This window comes from Arachis ipaensis, chromosome B7 (genome assembly GCF_059453495.1).
Source record: "Arachis ipaensis isolate K30076 ecotype BB chromosome B7, ASM5945349v1, whole genome shotgun sequence".
NCBI classification, from domain to species: domain Eukaryota; kingdom Viridiplantae; phylum Streptophyta; class Magnoliopsida; order Fabales; family Fabaceae; genus Arachis; species Arachis ipaensis.
Window position 1 is genome coordinate 80,847,365 of NC_142442.1, and position 25,766 is coordinate 80,873,130.

General features: G+C 38.6%; 1 pseudogene; it reads right to left on the reverse strand.

Annotated features, from left to right (window-relative positions):
* Window positions 1–40: 40 nt before the first annotated feature.
* LOC110265182 (uncharacterized) lies at window positions 41–23,282 on the reverse strand (annotated as a pseudogene).
* Between the last annotated feature and the right edge of the window lie 2,484 nt (window positions 23,283–25,766).

Sequence of the window (25,766 nt, forward strand, 5' to 3'; positions counted from 1 at the left end):
CCCTGAGGCAGCTCTTCTTCATCTCCTTCCTTAGCCTATTCTATGGGGTGCCTCCAATGTTCCCTTTTCTGTTCCAGCTGTTTCTTTGTGATGGGCTTCTCGGTTGGGATAGGAAGTCATTCTCTATCTGCACTCTATCAGCATCACAGAGGCGGAAGATGAGATGTGGGAAGCCCAATCTAGCATTGTCCTTGGTGTTGGTGACGATGTGGTAAAATTGATCAGCAATAACGTTTGCCACCTCTACTGGCTTTTCCAACAAAATACAGTGGATCATGACTGCTTGATCCGCAGTACACTCGGACTGGTTGCTCGTGGGCATGATGGACCAGCGAATGAAATGGTGCCATCCTCTAGCCAAAGGCGTCAAATCACCTACTCTGATATGGCCGGATTTCCCTTCTGAGTGGTTTTCCACTGCGCACCTGGAATGCAAATGTTGGCGATTACTTGTCCCAGCCGCTGATCTCTGTACATCCTCTCTTTATAGGAATGAAGTGATTATTCGGTCTCTGGTATCTGGAGGGTCTGTCTGATGGTCTCTGGGCTGAAGTCAATGGTTTTTCCCGTTACAAAAGTTTTGTGGTCCCTTTCATTTATGTCAAACACATCCTTGTAGGTAATCCACATATTCCCATAGAATTCTTGAACCATCAACTGTCCCGCCTGTGGTTGTGGATTGCATAGAACTTCTCATCCTCTTCTCCGAATCTCACGAGTAATTTTCGGAAGTTCATCCGGTTGGAGCTTAAACTATACTTTCGGTAGAACCGGCCTCTTGCCAGTGATATCAAAAAAATATTCTTCATGTAACTTAGATTTAAAGCACCTTGCGTCATGAGAACTGGTTGCTGGTTCCTTTCCCTTTCTTTTCTTGGACGGTTGGGTGGTCTTAGGTGCCATAAAGATAAATCAAATAGAACAGTGGAGCGGCAACACCAAAATTAAAACTATTGCTCGTCCCCAAGTAAAATAAGGAAATACAAGGAGGGAGAAGAAAGAGATACAGAAATTGAAATAGCAGAAAATAAAAGACAATGCTAAAAATATTTTTTTGGTTCTAGTTTTTTTTTTTTTTTGAATTGAAAGAAACAAAAGTAAAAAGATCAATAAAGGAGAAGAGGGGGGCAGGACAGGGGCATGGTGAAGGGTTGTGGTTAGTTGGGAATGGTTGAGAGTGGCTGTCAGGAGAGAAGAATAAAAGGGAAAGGGCGTTGGTTTTGTTACGGAGAATTGGGGGTTAGTGGCTTCGAAGTTCAGAGAGAGGGAATGGAGTGTGGTGGATTGTGGTTTGAGGTGAGAAGTAGGAGGCTTTATATAGGCAGGGGTATGGGGTTAGTGGGAATCACAGATAGGCAATGGTGCAGGAGGTGTTATGTTGGGAAGGGTTGGGTCTTGTAACTGTATGTGTGGTCAAGGGGACAAGGAATATTTTGGAAAGGTGAGGTGGAGTTGGTCACGGGTTAATGTTGGAGGGGTATGGCTGAGAAGGAATAAGTGTGGTCAAAGTTGGGAAGAGGGTTGTAGTGTATTGGGATGATGGGGGAATATATGGGGAAGGGGAAGGTTTGTGAAAGACAGGATGGTAAAGGGGCTGTGGTTGCAGATCGCAGGGGATCACGAGAAAGAGAGGGAATCAAGGAGTGTTGGTAATTGATCTGATGGATTTTGGTGGGATTTGAGCATGATTTGGCGTGGGATTCTTGTGCTTGTATGCCAAAATAGCGTGATTCACGCTAAACTTGAAAGATAGGCACGTTCAGCGCTGCATCTCCCGAAAGCTTTTCCACTAGCCCAAGTTCAGCGTGGGCCTTGCGCCTTTTTTCTTTTTTTTTTTATATATTCTTTTTTTTTTGTGATATTCCCACGCTGAACTTGGAGAAGGCCAAGTTCAACGTGGGAATGGCAGTGGCAACTCTCACTTGTACGCATGCATCCACGCTGAACTTGGGAAATTCCAAGTTCAGCGTGGAGTCTGGCCCTGATTCACGTTAGTTGCGTCGTTCTCCATGCTGAACTTGGAATTTTCCAAGTTTAGCGTGGACTTGGCAGTAAGAAATCCCTCTCTGCATGCTTCTAACCACGCTGTAACTTGGAAAATCCCAAGTTCAGCGTGGAACTGGCAGAGACACCTTTCCAAATTTCACGCACGTGCCACGCTGAACTTGGAAAATCCCAAGTTCAGCGTGGAATTGGCAGACTCAACCTTCTCCAGAGTGTTCCAAAATTTTTTCTAAGTGTCCGGTTCCTATTTTAAAAATTCTGCATGATCAAAACACAAGTAAAACAAAGAAAAATGGTAAAAACTCAATAAAAATCAAACAAATAATATAATCAATTCAATGGAAAAATAACCAAGGATATGAAATCATCGGGTTACCTCCCGACAAGTGCTTCTTTAACGTCACTAGCTTGATGGTCAGTTCTGCTAATTCAGCAGATGAGCGGACCTTTGGCGATCAATCGTGCCTCCAAGATAGTGCTTTAACCTCTGGCCATTCACTGTAAATTTCCTGTCAAAATTCTCTTCCTGTATTTCCACATGACCATATGGTGAAGCTCTGATAACCACAAATGGTCCTGACCACCGAGATTTTAGCTTCCCAGGAAAGAGTTTGAGCCTTGAATTATACAGAAGCACTCTCTGTTCTGGCTCAAAAACTCTGATGGCAATCCTCTTGTCATGAAATAACTTGGTTTTCTCCTTATAGAGCTTGGCATTATCATAGGCTGAATATCTGAATTCATCAAGCTCATTCAACTGAAGCATTCTCTTAATTCCTGGAGATTCTGAATCAAGATTCAGATACCTGATTGCCTAGTAAGCTTTATGCTCCAGCTGAACTGGTAAGTGACAGGCTTTGCCATAGACCAACTGATAAGGGGACATGCCAATAGGAGTCTTATAAGCTGTCCGGTATGCCCAGAGAGCATCATCAAGCTTCCTAGACCAGTCCTTTCTTGAAACATTGGCGGTCTTTTCTAGAATCCGCTTGAGTTCCCTGTTGGAAACTTCAACCTGTCCACTAGTCTGAGGGTGATAGGGGGTTGCCACTATATGACAAATTCCATATCTCTACAGAAGTGAGTCCAGCTATTTATTACAGAAGTGACTTCCACCATCACTAATGAGTGTCCTTGGGACACCAAACCAGCTAAAAATATATCTCTGAAGAAAGCTCATCACCACCTTGGCATCATTGGTGGGTAGAACCACGGCTTCCACCCACTTGGACACATAATCAACTGCCACTAGAATATAGTTGTTTGAATGTGAGGGTTGAAAAGGTCCCATGAAATCAATACCCCATACATCAAACAACTCAACCTCAAGAATCCCCTACTGTGGCATCTCATGGTTGGCAGGGAGGTTCGTGACTTTTTCACTTCTGTCACAGTGCTTCACAAATTCTCTTGAGTCCTTGAAGAGAGTCGGCCAGTAAAACTCGCTCTGAAGGACCTTTATAGGTGTCCTTTCACCACCAAAGTGTCCTCCATAATCAGAACCATGACAGTGCCAAAGAATCTGCTATTTTTCCTCATCCGGGACACATATCTGGATTATACCATCTGAACACCTTTTAAAAAGGTACGGTTCCTCCCAAATGTAGTACTTTGCATCAGTCAATAGCTTCTTTACTTGTTGCCTACTGTACTCCTTTGGAATAAAATTCATGGCCTTGTAATTTGCAATGTCTTCAAAACATGGAGCCTGCTGAATGAGGAATAATTGCTAATCCGGAAATGTCTCAGTCATAGCTGTGGGTGGTTGCACTCCTTGTTCAGGCTCTATTATGGAAAGATGGTCAGCTACTTGATTTTTTGACCCTTTCCTGTCCTTTATCTCAATGTCAAACTCCTGGAGGAGCAACACCTATCTGATTAATGTTGGTTTAGAGTCCTGTTTGGTTAGAAGGTAATTCAAAGCAGCATGATCAGTATAAACAATAACCTTAGAACTAATTACATATCGCCACGCTTCTAAAGCGTACCAGAAAGTTCACATATCGGTACGCTTTTGAAGCGTGCCCATAGGGTAGAATATGGGTCACTTTTAAAGCGTGCCAATTTCCAGGTTATGGCCACATTTCTTAAGCGTGCATGTTGAAGCCAATAGTAAGATATAGCCACGCTTAAAAAGCGTGGCCATAAATTCGGTCAGAAATTTTTTTTTCATTTATTTTATGCAAAATTCATATATAATTTTAAAATCAAAGACCAATTTTACATTTTCCATATCAACCAATCAAACATATATATAAACTTCCCCATAAAAAAAAGGCCTTATATATAAGCTTGTCACCACAAAAGTAGACTTTGATCACAAAGTACCAAAAATCAAAGTCATAAAAAGAAAATAAAAATTACAATTCAAAGTGTCACATATCTATTTCCTTATCCTTGGTTACAAAATATCAAATTTCATAAGTAGTGTGTTCATCCATTATGAGCTCCATTATTTTTAGCACTGCCCTGCAGAATTTTAAATAATCTGAAGTTAGTGCATGTTATAAAGGCTACTTTAATTAAGGCCAACAAATCCAATTCCAAATCCAAATTGATTAAATATGAAAATGGCAAGGCCACTTTAATTAGGCCCTGCAATAATGCATATTCAGCCATCACATACCTATCCTAATTCAACACAAATCAAAAACAAAAGAAATAGTCCCTATACAAGGTCACAACCATATGCTCCCCTTGGTACTTTTTTATCTAGCACTATCACATACCTATCCTAATTCAACATATACTTTATTTTTGTAGAAACTAAGAAAAATAAAAGGTCAGCTCCTGCAATAATTGAATTAAACACATATACTTATTTCTTTCTATTTATCTATGAAAATTGAAAGAAAAACTCATGACAAAGCAGCAAATTAAGCAATCACCAGTACATATTAAGCCTAAAAGTAGAATGAGGCAGGAAACTTGCCAAGGCCAATAAATAGATGAGAAGATAAAGCATAGAAAAAATTATAGTTAAGCAATCAGCAGTATATATTCAGTCAACAGTACACTACAAGAACAAATTATAGTAAAACAAATTCCACTTGTGATTTTATTTTAGAGGTTCTATTACAGAACAAATAAGTAATAACAACATAACATTCATTAGCTTAGTTGCCTCTATAGAAGCTGTGGGAGTTTTTAAAATTAAACTAAAATAAAGATAGTCACCTAGCACCCAGAAACTAAATTTGTGCCCTAACAGCAACAGCAATACCGCAGCAGAAGCAAACCAAGAGAGGTGGCAGCGGCAACAGCAGCAAAAAGACAAATATTAAAAGCCTAGAATAAAAAAATAGACTTAAATAAATACTAATAAGATTTAGTTCAGGAATAAAACTTATAGCAAGCAAACAAACCCAAGATTCAGTTCAAGCAAACAAATGATATTTATTATGCAAGCACGATAAAGAAAAGAAAAAAAACTTCTAAGAAAAAGAATAATACTTAAAAAGATACTCTCTTTCTCACCTTCAATTCTAAAAAAGTGCAAGCTATATAATGAATGCCAAATTTTCAAAATTAAAATTTGCACTTCCTTCAATTTTAAAATTATTGGAATCCATGGAATAATTAAACTTTATTGTTGTGATATAAGGAGATTCCCAAAATAAACAATTTAGGTTTCTTATAGAATTTTGTAAATTATTTTCGCCTTTAAATTTCATCAAGAAATTTAGTTAATTAAAAAGTTAATTTAAAATGGAAAATGCTAACAATAAAATCTTGTTCCTGTTAAGTGAATTCAACTAAAGTGTGAGACATGAGCTCTTAACGAATGCTAACCGATGATGGATTCTAGAATCTGGCAAATAAACATACAATAAGCACATTTCTTTTGTTATCATTTATGCAAGAAAAGAAGTTGCCTAGTCTAACTTAATCTAATACCGTATACGAGGTAAGACAGCTGATTACCATGTCTTGCATTTTACCATAGAATGAATGCTTGTAGCAACCACACCATCCTCAAAGCTGTGACTTGGTCCAACTACAAATGTTAACACCAGTATACGAACCAATAATTTTATACCTGTACAAATTGGCAGTGAACATCAATAAACTAATATGGATCCATTCTAGTTTGCTTGCTTCCCTAAACCAAAAATTTACAGAAATGAACCAAATGCATGATGTATCACAACATCAATAAACCAAATTAGCCACAGAGCTTTTTACAATCCTCAATCTGATTTGTAAATGTATTTTCCCGAAAACAACGATTTGATATATTTGGTCTATTGAAGACTAAATTGAGACATGCTTAATCTTTCAAGGACTGGTTTAAGTTTTTAACTATTAACCTTAAATTAACATACCTTTTTCTTAAAAAAAATTGCTGTCAGCTCTTGCCTAACACCAAAGCAGGGAAAGTACCATAGGAAAATACTTTTAAGTTTTAACTAGTCAACGGCACTTATAGGTTAAAAGGAAATGCAAATCAAAGATTGTGTAAGGTACAACTTATTGTTATTTCATCACACAAATTCACACACATAAATGATGCACTTCATAAACTACACATACAGAAACATAAGTAGCATACACACAGAGAGGGTTGGGGTTTTTTTCTTTTGCAAGTTTGTGACAATCATGAAATATAATGAACCTTACTGAATATAAGATAATAAAAAAAGAAAAGAAAAAACATAAGATAGTAAAAATAGTAATCATATGATTGAGGCAGCTTAATAATATGAAATTTCTATCCAGTCCAAAATGCCCTTGGTTTTTTTCCCTACAATCCTTTTTTTCCTTTTGCCTTGATTTGCTTACCCAATTTTTTCTATAGAAGCTTTTCAGTTCCATTGACAGTTAGATGACAGAAATGTGATCATTTGTACTGCCCTGGTTCCTGCTTTTGCTTTTCAATGAGATCCCTTGTTGTCAAAGGATAGCATCAGAATGATAATAGTCTATCCCAAGTCCACCACCAATATTTAAGTAGTTAACTTTAAAACCTTGATCTCGGATTTGGTCAATGTAGTTGATCATAATAATAGCAGCATCCCTAAAGATGTCTACCTATAAAAATAAAATAAAATATGCAACGATGTTTTTAACAATTATATCTAAGCAGAGATTAAGAACCATACATGCAAGTGTAGAAGTGTAACTATATCTAGGAAAGCACAATCACATAACAAAGGGAGACAAAACTGGGTAGAGAAAAATACACCCAAAAGTCACAAAGCAGAAGAGGAAGGAACAAGGTTTCAAGATGTTACATATCACGAGCTTATATTATTTGCTCTTTTCTATCACCTTTCAGATCCAGAGAACCAGGACCTTCCCCCTTGTACCTTTCAGAACATAACATGTATCAAGTACAAATTTGAAAATTTTACTCCAAAAACAAGCTGATAGAATCACGAATTGAAAAAGCACATGAATTTCACCAATTGAAACCACAAACACAAATTACTAAAAAGAAGCATTCATCAGAGATACACGCATTCAAATAATAATAGCAAGAAGTGAGATTAGGATAAAGAAAAGAATACCTAACAATATTCCTGTGCTGCATTTCCTTGAGGAGAGAAATCTCGCGAAATACAGTGCTAGGAACGCCTTCATCCTCCTGGTCAAGGCAAATCTTCTTGAGAGCGATGGTCTCATTGGTAACGTGGTCGCAAGCCTTGTAAACGATGCGGTAGGTTCCTTCCCTAATCTTCTCAACCTTCTCGTACTGCAATGAATGAAGCAAGCAAAAAGTGATGAATCGGAATATGAGGAAAAAGAGAGAATCGGTGAATGAAGTGAGGATTAAAACTAAAATGCGTAGAATCAGAAATCGTGAATGAAAATGGAAGAAATTAGGGTTTACATTTCATCTTGCATGCAGTGGGGGAAGCGCAGGCGGAGCAGCGACTCTTCTGGAGGTGAAAGCTGCGGTGGCCGCACCTCACACAGAGAGAGGTGAGTAGCACCACGACCATGGCTGGGTTCGAGAAGATGAGGCTGAGTAGAACCGCGACAGAGAGAGAGGCGAGGAGCACCACGACCCGGGCTGGGTTCGAGAAGATGAGGCTGAGCAGAACCGCGACAGAGAGAGGCGAGGAGCACCACGACCAGGGCTGGGCGAGCAGCACCACGACCAGGGCTGGGTTCTATCGCGAAGATGAAGCTAACGGCGCCTTAGCTTTTAGGGATCGAGAGGGCTCGAGCGAGAAGAAGATGAACGCTGAATTTTTAGGGTTTCATTGTTTTAGTTAGTGTGTAAGTTATAAGTGTGTGTTGTTGGGTAAAATTTGATAACTTAAAAAAAAAGGGTTAAGTGTGGGAAAAATAGGTGGGAAACTAAATTTTAGGGGAGGAAACTCTATCGGTACGTTTTTTTATGGTGCCAAAATACACAAGGTATAGCCACGCTTTTTAAGTGTCCCGGTTTCTTTTTACGGCCACGCTTTTCAAGCGTAACAAAAAAAGCGTGGCCAAATATCAAATCAGTAGCCACTCTCGTAAAAGCGTGCCGATTTCTCTCTATGGGTACGCTTTTCAAGCGTGGCAGTAAGAAAGCGTGGCCAAATTTCAAATAAGTGGCCATCCTTGAAAAAGCGTGCCAATTTTTCTCTATGGCCACGCTTTTCAAGCGTGGCAAAAAAAGCGTGGCCAAATCACAAATCAATGGCCACCCTCGTAAAAGCGTGCCCATAGACCACTTTTCGGCACGCTTTAAAAGCGTCGCAAGAAAAAAGGGTGCCGACAGGCCTTTTTTCTTGTAGTGTCATCTCCCAATTAGAATCTTCTTAGGATTTAGAATTTGCCTACTGAGGTGGTTGTTGTTGATGAGACTGAAATTGGCGGTTATTGTGATTGTTTTGTTGTAAACTGCCCTGAGAATTATTGTTGAAATTCTGAGATCTCTGAGGTTGGTCTCTCCACCCAAAATTTGAGTGATTTCTCCATCCTTGATTATACGTCTTAGAGTACGGATCATTGTTGGAATTTCTAGAAACACTTCCCATGTAATTGACCTGTTCAGAAGAGGGTTGAGCATAATCATAATTATCATTTTGCACAAAATTACCTGTCATGTCATAAGGGACCTCTTGAGGTGCAGTCTGAGTATTGACAGCTAAAACTTGCATTCCACTCATCTGTTGAGTAAGTAGACTTATTTGTTGACACATAAGCTTGTTCTGAGCAAGAAGAGCATTAACATCTTCCACTTCCAACACACCTCTCTTCTGAGAGGTCTCAGAGTGCAAAGGATTCCTGTTGGAGGAATATAAGTATTGGTTGTTAGCAACCAACTCAATAAGCTCAATAGTCTCCTCTGGTGTCTTCTTCATGTACAAAGAACCACCTGTAGAATTATCCAAGCGCATCTTGGACATTTCACATAAGCCCTCATAAAAGATATCCAGCTGAGTCCATCTAGAGAACATGTCTGGAGGGCATTGCTTAGTCAGGAGCTTGAATCTTTCCCAAGCTTCATAAAGGGTCTCACTCTCTTTCTGTCTGAAAGTCTGAACCTCCACCCTTAGCTTAGTAAGCTTTTGAGGTGGAAAAAATTTTGTCAGAAATCCAGTAACAACCTTGTCCCAAGTATCCAGACTCTCCTTGGGTTGAGAATATAACCACAGTTTTGCTCCATCCCTCACAGCAAATGGGAAGAGCATGAGTTTGTACACCTCAAGATTCACTCTATTGGTCTTCACAGTATCATAAATCTGCAGAAAATCAGAGATAAATTAATTTGGGCCTTCATGAGGAAGTCCATGATACTGACAATTTTATTGTACAAGAGTGACAAGCTGAGGCTTCAGTTCAAAATTGTTTGCAGCTATAGGAGGCACCACAATACTTTTTCCATAAAGATCTGCATTGGGAGCAGTGTAAGAGCCAAGCACTCTTCTAGGTTCCTCATTCCCAATTGGATTTGCCACATTGGCATTAGCAGCATGATTATTATGATCCATGTTGGACTCTGCAACCTTATAAAGACTTGCTTGTTGTAAACGTCGCCTAAAAGTCCTTTCAGGTTCAGGATCAAAGTCTAGCAAAGGTTCCTTGTCCCTGTTCCTGCTCATAAACAGACAGAAGACAAGAAAAGATGGGATTCTCTACGTCAGAGTGCAGAGAACTTCCAGTGAGGTAACCTGTGTAAAATAATAAAATAGAAATACTAAATAAATAAAACAGAAAAAATTCGAAAATGATAACTGAAATTAGACAAAAAAATTTCGAAAATTAACAGGGAAAATAAACAAGAAAATTAAAATGAAATTAACTAGGTGACATCAAACTTAATTTCAAAAATTAAGGAAAAATATTAGTGCTAAATATTTATTTAAATTTTTTTTGTAAATACTAAAGCAAAGTTTAAATAAAATTAAAACTAAAGTGCCTAATCTAAGTAATCAAACAACTAGTAGTTGTCAATCACAATCAATCCCCGGCAACGGCGCCAAAAACTTGGTGTGGATTTTATAGTCCATAAACTAACCGGCAAGTGCACCGGGTCATACCAAGTAATACCTCAGGTGAGTGAGGGTCGATCCCACGAGGATTGATGGACTAAGCAATAACGGTTGATTAATTTACTTAGTTAGACAAACAGAAAAGAGTGTTTTAGTATTCAAAAGCATTAAACAATAATTCAAAAATTAAAACAGTAAGCAGTAAATTAATGAGAATAATATATGGAGAAACAGTTAAGGCTTCAGAGATATCTATTTTTTGGATTGACTTTTCTTACTAACTATTTTAATCATGCAAGATTCAATTCATGGCAAACTATATATGACTGAGCCCTAATTCCTTAGACCTTCTTAGTCTACTCTAACTTTCATCAACCGCCAATTCCTTGGTCACTTAGTTCCAATTAGAGGATGAAGTTCAATTCTAGTTTATGTGCCACAGAAACTCTAATTACCCAAATATAAAAGGATTATATGTCACGTATCCCGTTAAGTGCAGATAATTAGAAGTTTAGGAAAAATTATTTTCAAGCTGTTGTTCAAGTAAAGAGCTTTTCCAAATAATACAAGAACTCAATTAGAACAAGGGTCATACTTCCGTTCCACCCAAATTCATGAGATAAAGAACGAAAACAATTCTTGAAATAGAAATCAATACATGAATTAAAATAGAAAAATAATAGTATCAATCCATACAATAGATAGAGCTCCTAACCTTAATAATGGAGGTTTAGTTGCTCATGGTTCAGAGAGTAAAACTAGGATTCAGGTAAACTATGAATTGCGGAATGAGGTAAGAGAAGAGAAGAAGCTCGAAGGGCTGATTCTTTTCTTTTTTATATCTAATCCTAATTAATGTAAAATATATTTCCTAAAAACTAAATAATATCTTTTTCTAATTAAAAAAATAATAAAAGTTTAATCAAAAATAAATTAAATTCTGTGTGTAGCCTTTGTTGGAATGAATGGGGACCACTGGAGATGTTGAGGTCCACGCTGAACTTGGCTTTTCCCAAGTTCAGCGTGGATGATACAGTGGAGTCTTGTGCGCATAGGTTTGAGTCCATGCTGAACTTGGGTTTTTCCAAGTTCAGTGTGGGATGTAACGCATGGTTTCCCCCGGAAGCTTTCAAGTTCACACTGAACTTGGCCCCGGCCAAGTTCAACGCGGAGTGGGCAGGGTTTTCTGGAGAAGAAGTTTGTACAATTATACATCGTTGAGTGCAAGGAGGTCAGGATTGACAGCATCATTCGCTTTCTCCCTTTTTTGCTATAAAACTCCGTCAAATCCATTCGAATGCTACCTGAAATAAACGGAAATGCAAAAAACTCAAAGTAGCATCCATAGTGGCTAAAAAATGTTTAAATCTTGATTAAACTCAACAATTTGAATGCAAATTTACTAGAAGAAGATAGAGAAGATGCTCACGCATCATCTAACAGTCTTCGCTATCCCACAGCCTTCACCAACCTATCCTCCATGCGATCCCATCGCCACTGCCTTCCGAACCTCCTCAATCCTAGCAGAAAGCACAAGTAATTTCAATGCAAGTAAAACACAGGTAGAAGCATATAAGGCAAGTAGTTCAAGTAAGCAAATAGGCATGTTATTCAAGTAGGCATACAATTACAAGTCGGCAAAGCAAACAAACAGATAGAAAATACACATGATGAACGCCTGTCCTACTGGCTGTGATATCACATTGTCGGTTCAATTGCCAACCCGACACATCTCCATGGAGATGTCACCCATCGGAATCATCATTAGGAACCCTGAGATATGGTGTTCGGATCACCATCCAAAGGGATGCGAGCGGGACACTCTTGCCAAAGACCTCACATCTCAATGTAAGCGGGATTACCCACTGTCTTTATGCCGCCACTGCTACCTCGGCAGTCAGGATTAACCATCGTCCCTGCCAGGCGCATAGCGTACCATAATCTCAGTAGCCGCTACCTCGACAGGCAGGATTAACCACCGTCCCTGCCAGGTGTATAGTGTCTCATAATCTCAGTATAAAACAGTACTTCAGTGGTTTTCAAAAAACATTTTCAATACATCAATGATTCATCAATGCACACTCGAGTCCTCAACTCATCTCAACCAGTGGCAAATCAACATTTCCATTCCGAGTCCTCTACTCATCTCAACTACTGTCAATTCACATTTCTATTCCAAACTCAGTAGTTCATCAGTTCTCATTTCATATTCCAATCTACTTTCACATACCATCAAACCCGTCCTCAGTACACCAGAAACCTAAGCCTCCGTTTTCTAATTTTTTAAAATAATATCAACTAAATCTCGTAAGTTCTTTCCCATGTCTTAATGCCCAAAATTAAGCCCAAGAGTCTTAAAATCGTGTCATGGAAGCTTACAATCTTGTTGGGAAGGTGAAATAGTTGATAACAAAGTTTAAATTTGAGAAACAGGACATGTGCGTACGCACAAGTGTGTGCGTGCGCACGCCCAGGAGAAGTTTTAAATGGTGTGCGTACACATAGAGGTGTGCGTATGCACAGGTACAAACTTTAATAATGTTGTCGCTTGCACAAGCTATGCTAGCGCCCTCAACAGACTGCCCTTCCCAACGTATGCGTGTGCACAAGTTGTAAATCCTCATTGGCTATGTGCGCGCACAAGCTGTGCTAGTGCTCAAAACAGGAAGCCTTCCCCTGCGTGTGTGTACGCACAGGTCTGTACGTGCGCACAGGTCTAAAATTTTGCAGGGGTGTGCATGCACACAAGGCTGTACGTGCGCACATACCAGAAATAAAAAAATTCTGCAACTTTGCAGAATTTCAGATTTTAACACCAAACTTTGAATGATCATAACTCCCTCTACAAAAATCTAAATTTTACAAACTTTATATCAATTTGAAAAGTTTTCAATGAATTTTACTTCTAAATAAATTTCAACAAATTTTGAAAACTGAGGCGTAAGTTATAATCAGACAAAGTTCACCAAACTTTCCTTTTTACCAAAAGTTCACAAATTACAATTTCCCAATTTTCATAACTCAAACCAACCAAAACCAAATAAAACCATTCCAAACTCCATCTTTCATTGAAATCTATCTTTTATAATATATTGCACCACTCTTACTAATTTTTCCTTCACATTTCATCATTCTCAACCTGAACATCAAATGTGTCACATTATAAACAATCCTCATTCACATTTTCTAACCATATTACCATTTCATCAAAGGTGGACATTACTCCTGGTCACGCACACGCTTCAGTTACGTATACGCGTCGCTTGTAAAATGGCATGATCACATGTATGCTTCATCCATGCACATGCGTCGGTTCCAACTTCTCAAATCATTAAATTCTTGTGTTCCTTTCACTTTTGCATGCTTCCTCTTCATCCTCCATGCCATTCCTGCCTTATAAACCCTAGAATCACTTAACAAACACATCACGGCATCGAATGGTTATAAAAGAGAATTAAAAATAAGTAATTTTAAGGCCTAGGAAGCATGTTTTTCAATCATAGCACAAAATTAGGAAGGAATCTCAAAAACATGAAATTTACATGGATAAGTGTGAGTAAAGTTGATAAAATCCACTCGATTCGATCCAAAATAAGTCATAAAGTAGTGGCTCAACAAATCTCCCCACACTTAAACGTTAGCATGTCCTCATGCTAAGCTCAAGGGAACCAAAAGAGTGAAGGGAAAATGGTAAGACTTATGTAATGCAACATATCTATATGAATGTAACTACATGCTAAATTCTTCTACCTACTTGGTTAAAAGTAAATCAATCTTCCAAGAGTAAATATGAACTGGATTCCACTAATTCAAATCTCAAAATGAAGTACAAATAGACTTGCAAGAAGAAAGCTCATGAAAGCCGGGAACAAGGAATTGAGCATCAAACCCTCACCGGAAGTGTATCCGCGCTAATCGCTCAAGTGTTTAAGGGTTGATTCTCTCCTAATCTTGCTCTCTAAGGCTTGCTCTTCTTTTACCAATCAACAAAAATTTAATGCATGAATACACATATCAAGAGGTCTTTTCAAGGGTTGTAATGGGGTTAGGGTTAACGTAGGAATGTATTTGGTTAAGTAGACTAAAATCTGAATCCTTGGTTAACCTAAACTTACCATCTAACCTAAGACAATCCATGTAATCAAAACGCAAACCTAACTACCCATTTACAATCTTTTGCCACATATCCATGCATCCCCATTTTGAGCACAATTCATATACATCGCTATCACCACTTACTTTGGAGCATTTTTCCCCTTTTTTATTGTTTTCTTTTTTTTCTTTTGTTTTTCTTCTTTTTTTATTCTTTTTATATACGTAGTGGATCAACGCATGTGATTAAGGTATTGAATGCATGAACATGTGCCCAACTAAATTTTTCACATTTTCACCAAAAATATACAATACCCAATTTTCAACCCAATTTTCTCACACTTAAATCATACACACTCTCACTAGTCTAAGCTAACCAAGGATTCAAATTAAAGACATTCATTATTTTTTGCTTAGAGTTAGTGATGTGCTAAAATAAAGAACAAATGGGGTAAAATAGGCTCAAAATTTGTTTGTAAAGGATGATGAAAGGGTAAGGCCATATGGGTATGTAAGCCTAGTGAAACAAAGGCCTCAATCATATAAGTGTATTCATACATCAAACAATGAAAATATAGAATCAAGCAAGACAAAGATCACAATCTTAGAGAGAACAACACACACTGAATCAAAATATTGGTTGATAAAATGCAACCAATCAATAAGCTCAAAATCTCACTAGGCTTGTGTGTTCTAGCTCTAAAACCATGTTCCAAAATAAATTTCTTCAAGCAAGTTCAAAAGTTTTAATTCAAATTTGTGAAATGCCCTAAAACAGTTTCTTGGAAAAGAAATTATCACTTCAACCAAGTAGTGGTAAAATATGCACAAATTCTAACTAACATCGAATCTATCATGCAATGCAATAACTAAATAACAAAGAAAATTAAGATTTGGTGTTGCGAAAAGGAAGTAGTTATGCACGGAAGTCAGTCTCGACCTCTCCACACTTAAAGATTGCACTATCCACGGTACATGCAAAGATGAGCAAGGTGGATTAAGGTGGGTTGTTATAACTGATGAGCTCTTTCAAAATTTTGTGCAGAGGGACTTGTTGTTCGCCCCATTGAAAAGCTTTTTCTTTTCCTTCTTGGTGGCCGACCTGAAAGGGCAGAAAAAGATGGGCCCAAAAATAAAGCAAATAGAATATAGGTGGGGCTATTGCCAAATAAGAATGCGGTTCTCAACTACATGGTAACCACAACATGTAAGTGACAAAACAATAGACGCAAAGGGCATGTCAAATAACACTTGATGCAAGAGTAAAGTCAAAGTATAAATAAATGGCATAAAGAGAACACTCGGAAGCATCAAGTTCAAACATGAATTGACACAAGTAATACCTTACGTGAGTAAGGGTCGATCCCACGGAGATCGTCGGCTTGAAGCAAGCTATGGTTATCTTGTAACTCTTAGTCAGGATATCAATAATTCTCAGATTTAATTGTAAAAAGTAAAAGAACATGAAATAAATACTTGTTTTGCAGTAATGGAGAACAGGTTGAGGTTTTGGAGATGCTCTATCTTCTGAATCTCTACTTTCCTACTGTCTTCTTCTTCATGCACGCAAGGCTCCTTCCATGGCAAGCTGTATATTGGTGGATCACCGTTGTCAATGGCTACCATCTGTCCTCTCAGTGAAAATGGTCCAAATGCGCTGTCACCGCACGGCTAATCATCTGTCGGTTCTCACTCATGCTGGAATAGGATCCATTGATCCTTTTGCGTCTGTCACTACGCCCAGCACTTGCGAGTTTGAAGCTCGTCATAGTCATCCCTTCCCAGATCCTACTTGGAATACCACAGACAGGGTTTAGACTTTCCAGATCTCAAGAATGGCTGCCAATAATTCTAGCTTATACCACGAAGACTCTGATCTGAATCAGGAGGCTAAGAGATATGCACTCAGTCTAAGGTAGAATGGAAGTGGTTGTCAGGCATGCATTCATAGGTGAGAATGATGATGAGTGTCACAGATCATCACATTCATCAAGTTGAAGAACAAGTGTATATCTTAGAGAAGAGACAAGCGTGATTGAATGGAAAACAGTAGTAATTGCATTAATTCATCAAAACACAGCAAAGCTCTTCACCCCCAACCATGGGGTTTAGAGACTCATGCTGTCAGAAATATAATATGAAATATGTAAAGTGTCATGAGGTACAAGATGAATCACTAAAAGTAGTTTTTATAATAAACTAGTGACCTAGGGTTACAGAAAATGAGTAAGCTAGAATAATTAGTGTAAAAATCCACTTCCGGGGCCCACTTGGTGTGTGCTTGGGCTGAGCATTGAAGCTTTCACGTGTAGAGACCTTTCTTGGAGTTAAATGCCAGCTTTAGTGCCAGTTTGGGCGTTTAACTCTAGTTTTCATGCCAGTTCTGGCGTTTTGACGCCAGAATTTCTATGCTGACTTGAAACGCCGGTTTGGGCCATCAAATCTCAAGAAAAGTATGAACTATTATATATTGCTGAAAAGCCCAGGATGTCTACTTTCCAACGCCATTGAGAGCGCGCCAATTGGGCTTCTGTAGCTCCAGAAAATCCACTTCGAGTACAGGAAGGTCAGAATCCAACAACATCTACAGTCCTTTTTCAGCCTCTGAATCAGATTTTTGCTCAGGTCCCTCAATTTCAGCCAGAAAATACCTGAAATCACAGAAAAACACACAAACTTATAGTAAAGTCCAGAAATATGATTTTTGAATAAAAACTAATAAAAACATAATAAAAACTAACTAAAACATATTGAAAACTACCTAAAAATAATGCCAAAAAGCGTATAAATTATCCGCTCATCACAACACCAAACTTAAATTGTTGCTTGTCCCCAAGAAACTAAAAACAAGATAGGATAAAAAGAAGAGAATATACAATGAATTCCAAAAACATCTATGAAGATCAGTCTTAATTAGATGAGCGGGGCTATTAGCTTTTTGCTTCTGAACAGTTTTGGCATCTCACTTTATCCTTTGAAGTTCAGAATGATTGGCATCTATGGGAACTCAGAATTCAGATAGTGTTATTGATTCTCCTAGTTCAGTATGTTGATTCTTGAACACAACTACTTTATGAGTCTTGGCCGTGACCCTAAGCATTTTGTTTTCCAGTATTACCACCGGATACATAAATGCCACAGACACATAACTGGGTGAACCTTTTCAGATTATGACTCAGCTTTGCTAGAGTCCACAATTAGAGGTGTCCAGAGCTCTTAAGCACACTCTTTTTGATTTGGACCACGACTTTAACCGCTCAGTCTCAAGCTTCTCACTTGACACCTTCACGCCACAAGCACATGGTTAGGGACAGCTTGGTTTAGCCGCTTAGGCCAGGATTTTATTCCTGTAGGCCCTCCTATCCACTAATGCTCAAAGCCTTGGATCCTTTTTATTTTACCCTTGCCTTTTGGTTTAAAGGGCGATTGGCTTTTTCTTCTTGCTTTTTCTTTTTCTCTCTTTTTCCTTCTTTTTTTTTTGCAAGCTTTGTATTCACTGCTTTCTCTTGCTTCAAGAATCATTTTTATGATTTTTCAGATTATCAATAACATTTCTCCTTTTCTATTATTCTTTCAAGAGCCAACAATTTTAACATTCATAAACAACAAATTCAAAAATATGCACTGTTCAAGCATTCATTCAGAAAGACAAAAAGTATTGCCACCACATCAAAATAATTAAACTGTTTTAAAATTCAAAATTCACGTACTTCTTTTTCTTTTTCAGAAAACATTTTTCATTTTAAGAAATGTGATGGATTCATAGGACATTCATAGCTTTAAGTCATAGACACTAAGACACTAATGATCATGTGATAAAGACACAAACATAGATAGAACAAAAGCATAATTTTCAAAAAACAGAAAAATAGGAGCAAGGAGATTAAAGAACGCGTCCACCTTAGTGATGGCGGCTTGTTCTTCCTCTTGAAGATCTTATGAAGTGCTTTAGCTCCTCTATGTCTCTTCCTTGCCTTTGTTACTTCTCTCTCATGGCCTTTTGTTCCTCTCTAATTTCATGGAGGATAGTGGAACGCTCTTGTTGAGGTCCATGAGTGGGCTCTCTTGTTTGCTCCATCCTTTTCTTAGTGATGGGCTTTTGAGATGAATCTCTCAATCTCCCATGACTTGGAGGTGGAAGCTTTTGCCTTCCCTTTCCTCTTTCTAGAGGTTTCTCCAGCCTTAGGTGCCATAAATGGTTATGGAAACACAAAAAAGCAATGTTTTTTCCACACCAAACTTAGAAGGTTTGCTCGTCCTCGAGCAAAAGAAGAAAGAAGGAAGGAGAAGAAGAAGAAAATGGAGGAGATGGAGAGGTGTGAGTGGTTAAGAGGTGATGGGGAAGAGTATTTGGGGAAGGGTGTTATTGGAATGTGTGAAGAAGAAAGAGGTTGAGTTGAGGTAGGTGGGGATCCTGTGGGGTCCACAGATCCTGAGGTGTCAAGGATTTCTCATCCCTGCACCATTCTGGCGTGTAAACGCCCCTTTGAGTGCCAATCCTGGCATTAAACGCCAGGTTGCTGCCCATTTCTAGCGTTAAACGCCAGTCTGGTGCCCTTTTCTGGCGTTTGAACGCCAGTAAGCTCCTCCTCCAGGGTATGCTATTTTTAATGCTATTTTTCATTCTGTTTTTGCTTTTTCAGTTGTTTTTGTGACTCCACATGATCATCAACCTAAAGAAAATATAAAATAACAATGGAAAATAAATATATATAATTAAAGAACATTGGGTTGCCTCCCAATAAGCGCTTCTTTATTGTCTTTAGCTGGACCTTGACTGAGCTTTATTCTAGTCTCAGTTTTGAGCATTCTTGCTCAAAATTGCTTTCAAGATAATGTTTGATTCTCTGTCCATTAACAATGAAATTTTTGTCAAAGTCAATATCCTGAAGTTCAACATATCCATATGGTGACACACTTGTAATCACATATGGTCCCCTCCACCGGGATTTTAATTTCACGGGGAATAATCTGAGCCTAGAGTTAAACAGCAGAACCTTCTGTCCTGGTTCAAAGACTCTAGATGACAGTTTCTTGTCATGCCACCTTTTTGCTTTCTCCTTATAAATTTTTGCATTTTCAAAAGTATTGAGTCTGAATTCCTCTAACTCATTCAGCTGGAGCAATCTTTTCTCTCCAGCTAACTTAGCATCTAGGTTTAGGTATCTGGTTGCCCAGTAGGCTTTATGTTCTAGTTCCACGGGCAGATGACAGGCCTTTCCATATACAAGCTGGTATGGAGAGGTTCCTATAGGAGTCTTGAATGCTGTTCTGTATGCCTACAGAGCATCATCCAAGCTTTTTGCCCAATCCTTTCTACGGGCAATTACAGTCCGTTCCAGGATTCTTTTTAGTTCTCTATTAGAGACTTTAGCCTGCTCATTTGTTTGTGGGTGATATGGAGTTGCTACTTTGTGGCTAATTCCATATCGGACCATAGCAGAGTATAGCTGTTTATTGTAGAAATGAGTGCCCCTGTCACTGATTAGTACTCTGGGGACGCCAAATCTGCTGAAGATATTTTTCTGGAGGAATTTTAGTACGGTCTTAGTATCATTAGTGGGTGTGGCAATTGCTTCTACCCATTTAGATACATAGTCTACTACCACCAGAATGTAAGTGTTTGAGTATGATGGTGGGAAGGGACCCATGAAGTCAATACCCCATACATCAAACAACTTAATCTCTAAGATCCCTTGTTGAGGCATGGCATAACCATGAAGCAAGTTGCCAGTTCTTTGGCAACTGTCACAGTTACGCACAAACTCTCGGGCATCCCTATATAGAGTAGGCCAGTAGAAGCCACATTGGAGGACCTTAGTGGCTGTTCGCTTACCTCCGAAATGTCGTCTATACTGTGATCCGTGGCAGTGCCATAGGATCTTTTGTGCCTCTTCTCTAGGTACGCATCTGCAGATCATTCCATCTGCACATCTCTTAAAGAGATATGGTTCATCCCATAAGTAGTACTTTGCATCGGAAATTAGTTTTTTCGTCTGCACCCTACTGTACTCTTTGGGTATGAACCTCACAGCTTTATAATTTGCAATGTCTGTAAACCATGGTGCTTCCTGAATGGCGAAGAGTTGCTCATCCGGAAAGGTTTCAGAGATCTCAGTAGGAGGGAGGGATGCCCCTGCTACTGGTTCTATCCGGGACAGGTGATCAGCTACCTGGTTCTCTGTCCCTTTTCTGTCTCTTATTTCTATATCAAACTCTTGCAGAAGCAACACCCATCTTATGAGCCTGGGTTTTGAATCCTGCTTTGTGAGTAGGTATTTAAGAGCAGCATGGTCAGTATACACAATCACTTTTGAACCTACTAAATAGGATCTAAACTTGTCAATGGCATAAACCACTGCAAGTAACTCTTTTTCTGTGGCTGTGTAATTCTTATGTGCATCATTTAAAACATGGCTAGCATAATAAATGACGTGCAAAAGCTTGTTATGCCTCTGTCCCAACACTGCACCAATGGTATGGTCACTGGCATCACACATTAGTTCGAATGGTAATGTCCAGTCTGGTGCAGAGATGACTGGTGCTGTGACAAGCTTAGCTTTCAGGGTTTCAAACGCTTGCCGACATTCTGTATCAAACACAAATGGCGTGTCAGCAGCTAGTAGATTGCTCAGAGGTTTTGCAATTTTTGAAAAATCCTTTTATAAACCTCCTGTAGAATCCAGCATGTCCCAGAAAGCTTTTGATTGCCTTTACATTGGCAAGTGGTGGTAATTTTTCAATTACCTCTACCTTAGCTTGATCCACCTCTATTCCTTTGTTCGAAATTTTATGCCCAAGAACAATTCCTTCAGTCACCATAAAGTGACATTTTTCCCAGTTTAAAACCAGGTTAGTCTCTTGGCACCTTTTCAGAACAAATACTAGATGATCAAGACATGAGCTGAATAAGTCTCCAAATACTGAGAAGTCATCCATGAAGACTTCCAGAAAATTTTCCACCATATCAGAGAAAATAGAGAGCATGCATCTCTGAAAGGTTGTAGGTGCATTACACAGACCAAAAGGCATCCTTCTGTATGGGAATACTCCAGATGGACATGTGAATGCTGTTTTTTCTTGATCCTGAGGATCTACTACAATTTGGTTGTAGCCTGAATAGCCATCCAAAAAGCAGTAATAGTCATGACCTGCTAGTCTCTCTAGCATTTGGTCTATGAATGGTAAAGGAAAATGATCCTTTCTGGTGGCTGTAATGAGCCTTCTGTAGTCAATACACATACGCCACCCTGTAACTGTTCTTGTAGGAACCAGTTCATTCTTTTCATTGTGAACCACTGTCATGCCTCCCTTTTTGGGTACAACTTGGACATGACTTACCCAGGGGCTATCAGAAATAGGATAAATAATCACAGCCTCTACTAACTTAGTGACCTCTTTCTGCACCACCTCCTTCATGGCTGGATTTAGCCGCCTCTGTGGTTGAACCACTGGCTTAGCATCATCCTCCAATAGGATCTTGTACATGCATCTTGCTGAGCTAATGCCCTTAATATCACTTATGGACTACCCAAGAGCTGTCTTGTGTGTCCTTAGCACTTGAATTAGTGCTTTCTCTTCCTGTGAATTTAAAGCAGAGCTTATGATCACTGGAAAAGTATCACCTTCTCCTAGAAATGCATATTTCAGGGATGGTGGTAGTGGTTTGAGCTCGGGTTTAGGAGGTTTCTCCTCTTCCTGAGGGATTTTCAGAGGTTCTTTTATTTCCTCTGATTCCTCCAGATCAGGCTGAACATCTTTAAAGATGTCATCTAGCTCTGATTCGAGACTTTCAGTCATATTGATCTCTTCCACCAAAGAGTCAATGATATCAGCGCTCATGCAGTCATTTGATGTGTCTGGATGCTGCATAGCTTTGACAGCATTTAACTTGAACTCATCCCCATTGACTCTCAGGGTCACTTCTCCTTTTTGTACATCAATAAGAGTTCGCCCAGTTGCTAGGAAAGGTCTTCCAAGAATGAGAGTTGCACTCTTGTGCTCCTCCATCTCTAGCACTACAAAGTCAGTGGGAAAGAAAAATGGCCCAACCTTGACAATCATGTCCTTAATTATGCCTGATGGATATTTAATGGATCCATCAGCAAGTTGAAGACATATCCGGGTTGGTTTGACTTCTTCAGTCAAGCCAAGCTTTCTGATAGTGGATGCAGGGATTAGATTGATACTTGCCCCAAGGTCACATAGAGCTGTCTTGGTACAAGCACCTTCTAATGTGCATGGTATCATAAAGCTTTCTGGATCCTCAAGCTTCTCTCGTAAGCTTTTCAGAATGACTGTACTGCATTCTTCAGTGAGAAACACCTTTTCAGTTTCTCTCCACTCCTTCTTATGACTTAAGATCTCTTTCATGAACTTAGCATAAGAGGGTATTTGCTCAAGTGCCTCTACAAACGGGATCTTTATCTCAAGAGTCCTGAGATAGTCTGCAAAGCGGGCAAATTGTTTATCCTGTTTCGCTTGGCGGAGTTTCTGAGGATAAGGCATCTTGGCTTTATATTCTTCAACCTTAGTTGCTGCAGGTTTATTCCCTACAGAGGTGGTTGGAGAAGCCTTCTTAAAGGGGTTACTATCAGCACTTGCAGGTGTCTGATCCCTCATTGGCGTTTGAACGCCAGGATTGGGTGCTGGATGGGCATTGAACGCCAGCTTCCCACCCTTTTCTGGCATTTGAACGCCAGAACTGGGCAAGGAATGGGCGTTCAACGCCAACTTTTCTCCCTTTTCTGGCATTTGATCGCCAAAAGTGAGCATCCATTGGGCGTTTGACACCAATCTTTCACCCTTTTCTGGCGTTTGAATGCCAGAATTATTCCTCTCTGGGCTCTTGCTGTCCTCAGAGGAATTTCGGGCAGCGGTTTGGTCATCCTCTGTCAGTTGTTCCTTTCTTGGCTTTCTGCTACTTTGAGATGATTTATTCAATGTCTTCCCGCTCCTTAGTTGGACAGCTTGGCATTCTTCTGTTATCTGTTTAGATAGCTGCTGTCTTGTCTGATTCAATTGTGCTTCCATATTCTTGTTAGCATTTTTAGTGTCTTGGAGCATCTCTTTAAATTCTGCTAATTGTTTTGTCATAAGGAGTAATTGCTGATTAAGTTCGACAATCTGTTCTTGAGGATTAGGATCAGTAGTTACTGTCCTAGCCTCTTCTTTTAATGAGGACTCACTGCTTGAGTACAGATGTTGATTTCTAGCAACCGTATCTATAAGTTCTTGAGCCGCTTCAATTGTCTTTCTCATGTGTATAGATCCACCAGCTGAGTAGTTAGAGACATTTGAGCTCTTTCTGTAAGCCCATAGTAGAAGATGTCTAACTATACCCACTCTGAAAACATTTCAGAGGGGCATTTCCTTAGCATCCCTCTATACCTTTCCCAAGCATTATAAAGGGATTCATGATCCTCTTGTTTAAAGCCTTGGATGTCCAGCCTTAGCTATGTCATCCTTTTTGGAGGGTAAAATTGATTTAGGAATTTGTCTGATAACTGTCTCCATGTTTTTATGCTTGCTGTGGGTTGGTTATTTAACCACCTCTTAGCTTGATCTTTTACAGCAAATGGAAATAGTAATAATATGTAGACATCCTGATTCACTTCTTTATCACGTACTGTGTCAGCAATTTGTAAGAACTGTGCCAGAAACTCAATAGGTTCTTCCTTTGGAAGACCGGAATACTGGCAATTTTGCTGCACCATGATAATGAGCTGAGGATTTAGCTCAAAACTACTTGCTTTGATGGGAGGTATACATATGCTACTCCCATATGCAGCTGTAATGGGGTTAGCATATGACCCCAGAGTTCTTCTGGACTGTTCATTTCCACTTATGTCCATGATGGAGGAAAGGGAATTAATATGAATTGCAAATAAATTATATTTTTAAAATTTTTTTATTTTATTTAATTAAAAGTAACCGAATAAAATAAAACAAAATAAATGGAAGATAAAATAAAAGTTTCAAAAATTAGAAGAAAATGAAATAAAAGCAAATTGAAAACTAAATTAATTAATTAATTAAAAATATTTTGGAATTAGCAATCAAAAAGATATGATTGAAAATTATTTTGAAAAGATATGATTGAGAAGATATGATTGCAATTTATAAAAAAAAAGGATATGGTTGAAAAGATATGATTGAAGAAATTAAAAAGATTTGATTTTTGAAAAATATTTGAAAAGATCAATTTTTGAAATTAGAATTTTGACTTGACTAAAAAAAAGATATGATTTTGAAAAATCTTTGACTAATTTAATGCAAAATTTCGAAATTTATGAGTAAAATAAGGAAAATATATTTTTTTGATTTTTGAATTTTAATGAAGAAAGAGAAAAACAACAAAATAACACTAAACTTAGAAATTTTAGATCAAAACAAAGAGAACAAACAAGAAAACTTTGAATGTCAAGATGAACACAAAGAACACTTTGAAGATCAAGATGAACACCAAGAACAAATTTTTGAAAAAAAATTAAGTAAATAAAAGCACAAGGGACACCAAACTTAAAATTTTTAGAAAATCAAACACAAATTTTCGAAAATTTAAAGGAAAACACAAAGAAGACACCAAACTTAGAATTTTTAAAGATCAAGAAAGAACTAGGAACATGAAAATTCGAAAAATTGAAAGAAAATAAAAGCATACAATTGACACCAAACTTAAAATATGAAACTAAACTCAAATAAAAGACTCAAATTTAGTGACTCTAAACTAACAAAAATAAATTATTCCTAATCTAAGCAACAAGATAAACCGTCAATTGTCCAAACTCGAACAATCCCCGGCAACGGCGCCAAAAACTTGGTGCACGAAATTACAATCACACTTTTGCAACTCCGCACAACTAACCAGCAAGTGCACTGGGTCGTCCAAGTAATACCTTACGTGAGTAAGGGTCGATCCCACGGAGATTGTTGACTTGAAGCAAGCTATGGTTATCTTGTAACTCTTAGTCAGAATATCAATAATTCTCAGATTTAATTGTAAAAAGTAAAAGAACATGAAATAAACACTTGTTTTGCAGTAATGGAGAACAGGTTGAGGTTTTGGAGATGCTCTATCTTCTGAATCTCTACTTTCCTACTGTCTTCTTCTTCATGCACGCAAGGCTCCTTCCATGGCAAGCTGTATGTTGGTGGATCACCGTTGTCAATGGCTACCATCCGTCCTCTCAGTGAAAATGGTCCAAATGCACTGTCACCGCACAACTAATCATCTGT